The following is a 4676-nucleotide window of genomic DNA, read 5'->3' on the forward strand; positions in this document are numbered from 1 at the left end:
GAGACATCGTAGAACAAGCTACCCATAAGATCGAAAATCTGGCATTTCGAGTGAGTTGCATACCGAGAACGATTTTTGGAAATTAAGGTCCTACATTGAAAGACGTTCCTCCAAACCAATTCCTTTAGCTTGAAGATAGGATATGGAAGGGGTTCAATAAAGAAATAGGGCCTTGAAACCCCTAGAATCGGCTACCCAATAAGAAATTCTTTGTTTTATCTCCAGCGATAAATCAGATTTCAGATGAACTTTGGTATCTAATATCTTAGGCTACGATCCACGAGAAGTTATCAAATAAATCCCTAGCCCTTTCTGTTCAGAGGAAGAAAATGATGATACGGCCAGTTCAACTAAACTGTCCAAGTCAACTCAAAATTTAACCTTTTCTCGAGTTTTCTCAATAGATCTTATTTTATGAAATGTTGTATGAACCCTTATCCCGAGAGGTTATATAAGGTAATCAAGTTTGGGAGTTATTGGAAAACTTTAGTTAGCGAAACCAAGATATGGGAGAAAATGTTCATCACGATCCATATGACTTTACCTCCTAGGATAACTAAAGTGATAAGATACTACGTGCATAATATCATGTTGGGCTATTCCTAAGAACTTATAAGTTCCAAGCTTGACCCAAGACGTTATGGGTTCAAATGATGGTTAACAAGTTGCTAGTTATTATGGGTTCAAATGATAGCGGAGCAAGTTCGGAATAACTCGAGAATGTTATGCCTTATGCCTCAAGAAAATTTGTGTTTTCGCATCGAATGCTAGGTAACACCCTTTTGTTTTAAAATGTCTTGTATTGTCGTTCCTTATTCTGTGTTTTCGCATCAAGGTCATTTCTTAAAAAGGTCCTATCGGGAGTTAAACCCAGGTCGTTGGATTCAAAGTCCAAAGTGCTAACCACTACACCATAGAACCCCTTGTAAAAATTGATTTTGGAATGGTTTTACTATTTTATGCAGATTTCACAAGAAGAGAGATTCTATCACGAGTCAAACTCAAGTTATTGGATTCAAAGTTCTAGAGCTGTTTTATCTAACTCGTTGTGATCTTGAGCACCTTTAGAGTGGTTGCAAAAGTAACCCTCCAGTGTTGATTGAAGCTCTTGAAAAACATGTAATTTTATATATTTCTTATAGTTAATTTATATATTGTTGTATATTACAAACAAATTGAAATAATACTTTACATCCCAGTCTTTCTTTCTTCCGTGCAAAACTTAACAGGAAAACCATATTATTTCAATATTCACTCGAGAAACAAGGGGTGAAAACTATATTATTTCAAACCCTCCATTATTGCTTCTACTTTGCGTGAAAATGCTTCCACTAAATCATGTTACTAACTAGTTGGTTTGGTTTGGTTCAATTCTTGGGTCCACTAGATTATTTCAAACCCTCCATTAAACTCTTGATAATATAAAAATCATAAGTTTCTTAAATTACTTTAACTTGAAAGTTTAACCCCTAATTCTTTTTTAGAATGTTTAGCTTTATGTCTAGTTAATCTCTAAATGCTTTGAAGTATCTAATAAGACTTCTATTTAAGGAACTTTTCTCTATAAAAGATGTAAGACTTCAGGTTTATTATTAAGGAATTTCAAAGGAGTGATTTGATATATCAGAGGACAAAATATTTATTTGTTTCAAATATCTTATGTTGACCATTCTTTTTTGTCAATTATTTTGAATATTATCATTGTGAATTACTAATGGCATTAGATTGAATCTCATTAATAACAATATCCCAAAACTCAGGTAAAGATGACATCAAAATTAATACTTTAATTTCATCTTCAAAATTTATTTCCACTTAACTCAGTTGACTGATAATCATAATAGTCACCTCTGCACAAATATTTACAACCTTAAAAGCTAAAATTATAAACAGTACAAGAGAAAAGTGTTTAAAATAGTTTCAAAATATAGAAAAAAAAAAAATAGTAGGAATTGGTCAAAATCAACATCCATTAAGTCACTTATGGCACAGCACATATGAGTGTAACATTTTTTTATTTCTCTACTATATTAGGCCCTTTCGTTTATTTGCTTTACAAGATGTCAAAGTTTTCTATGTTTGAAATAAATTTGGTTGATTGTTTTCTCGTCACCATTGGTACCATCAAAACTTATTTATTTATTTCTTTGAAATGTTTGAGTTTACCATTCATATGTTTTCATTTTTCTACCTTGGTTTTAGGTAAATTGTTATAATTCTAATTTTTAACTATAAAAAAAAATTAGTCTCGTTGTCACGCTTAAAACTACTCTATAGGTACAATCGACCTATTATCCTTCCACCAATAGGAGCAAAAGGCAACGTTACTATGTGAAACTAGTTTCATGTCATTTATTCAACAATAAGGGTGTTAGCAATAAGGGTGTTAGCATGCATTTGGAAATGAATCCATATTTAAAAAATTTAGATAAAATAGAAAAGAATTGTTATCTCAAAGACAATGATACTAACGGTTCCTTCACCCAAGACCCATGGCCCAACTCCCAACATGGAAGGGATAATCTAGAGAATCATTCCAAGAACCCTAATGGATGGGTTACAAACTCACATTATCAAGCTCGACAACAAATAATGTCGCCGGCAAACTTAGGAAGACTACATGAAATTACGAATATATCAATGTAGGATTTTTTTTAATTTACCGATTTTTAAAATGTTAAATTATGTGAAATTATTCGCAAAGAAGAATATTCTCGAGAGCTCTTCCATTCCTACCGACGAAAAAGTTTTATTACATTCATTTCTTCCTCGTTTTTAACTTCTTCATTCTCACATTAAACTTGATCATGTCTAGCTTGAATGATTCTTGTTGATCAAATATCTCAAACACTTGTTTGAGATTTGAATCACTCCACAAGCAAGATTGATCATGTCGAGCTTGAATGATTCTACATGCAACCTAAACTACATAGAATTGCAAAGAAACTTAGCCATTGGCACAAATGCTTCTTTTACTACATTTTCCAAGTCTCCTTACAAATACAACATACATGGCTTTATATAGCCTCAAAATGAAACTACTAAAGACATTTAGTTGTAACATTCATACATAATGGACATAATTAACCATTATGTAATTGTAACTTAAAGTAAATTAAAAGTCTTAAAATACAATAACTCTAAATTACTCTAAATTGTAACCCATCCAAAATTTACAACAATCAAACTTCATTCTTCTTCAATGTAGCATGAATTGAAACATCTTTTGATAATTTTGACAACCTTTTCTTCACATCTTCATTGAAGTATATTGTATGATTGATGTCTCTTGGTTCATATCAAATACTCTTTGACCGATGTAAAGAAAGCTTGAGAATAATTTATTCTCACGTCCCTCTTTAACACTTGTTGGATATATATCTGTCCTTCACATGTCGTATCATAATCATATCATATCGTAAAAACTTTGTGGTTATATCCTTCCCTAATTTATCATAGCCTTAACGTTCTTAGACAAATCATAGTTGTGTCGTTACCTGAATGTACCTTAGTGATAACATTTTTATCAATCTGTCATACCCATAGTGCTTCGATACGTAACCAAACCATAACGTTTCATGAACATGTCTTACTCCTATCGTTACATTACATAATGTCATGGGTTAGGCTTTAGGAGTTGAGGTTTTAGCTTAGGAAAACATTAGAGGGTAACCTAACGTTGACTAATTCGTGTGAAAATCTACTAGCACTTTCAGGACCTCTTTCATTCTTGATTTTTCTAAATCTTCTGCCAGAAAAGTCTTCTCCGATCGGAGCCTTCCTTTTTTAAGCACCTTTAATTTTTCTTCTATAAAAAATTTAATGATTCAGAATGTTTATAAAAATGAGAAAAAGTACCATTTTCTCCATGTTTTTTCAATTTTACTTGTTCTTTGCTTCTAGATACAACCTAGTAGGGATTATACATTATCTCTTATTGGAGACCTTGAGTGTTGCAAATTCTCCTCTCCTTTGAAAACTTTCGGTCATCGAAAGTGCTTATTCTAAAATAGGTCAGGGTACAAGGTTCTTATTTGCCTTCTGTTCCCCAAGTGGCTTCTTCTACTCTATGATTCTTCCATAGGACCTTAACAAGAGAGATTTTCTTGTTTCTCAATCATTTGACTTTCTTGTCTATTATTTGAATTGGGTCTTCTTTATACGTTAGGTCATCTCTCAAGAAGAGAGTTTCATGAGCCAGTACGTGCGAACGATCTAGGGTATACTTCCGTAGTATGGATACATGAAAGATATTAAGTACTGTAGACAAGTTTGGGCATTTTCCGATTCTATAGGCCACAGATCCAATCCTTTCTAATATATCAAAGGGATGGATAAACCTAGGGCTTAGCTTCCCCTTTTTACCCTACCTGAACACCCCTCTCATGGGGTGCTACCTTTAGGAATATATGATCCCCTACCTACAATTCCATGTCCTTGCGCCTTAGGTCTGCATAGCTTTTCTCTCGGCTTTGTGCGGTTTGTATCCTAGCTTTAATCTTCTGGACTGCGGCGTTGGTAATTTGCACCAGCTCTGGCCCAATAGTTGTCGTTTGCCCCCCTTCTTCCCAAAAGATAGGGGATCGAAATCTTCGTCCATAGAGAACCTCGTATGTGGCCCTTTGTATGGTGGCTTGGCAAGTATTATTATAAGCGAATTTCATAAGGGGTAGGTA

At 33.6% G+C, this 4676-nt stretch overlaps 1 non-coding gene across 1 annotated transcript; it reads right to left on the minus strand.

Moving 5' to 3' along the window:
* Positions 1-849: 849 nt before the first annotated feature.
* Positions 850-921, minus strand: TRNAQ-UUG (transfer RNA glutamine (anticodon UUG)). Its single transcript has one exon. It is a non-coding gene; the product is annotated as a tRNA-Gln (tRNA).
* Positions 922-4676: the final 3755 nt, after the last annotated feature.

This window comes from Cucurbita pepo, chromosome 10 (assembly GCF_057944985.1).
Source record: "Cucurbita pepo subsp. pepo isolate OVF chromosome 10, ASM5794498v1, whole genome shotgun sequence".
NCBI lineage: Eukaryota > Viridiplantae > Streptophyta > Magnoliopsida > Cucurbitales > Cucurbitaceae > Cucurbita > Cucurbita pepo.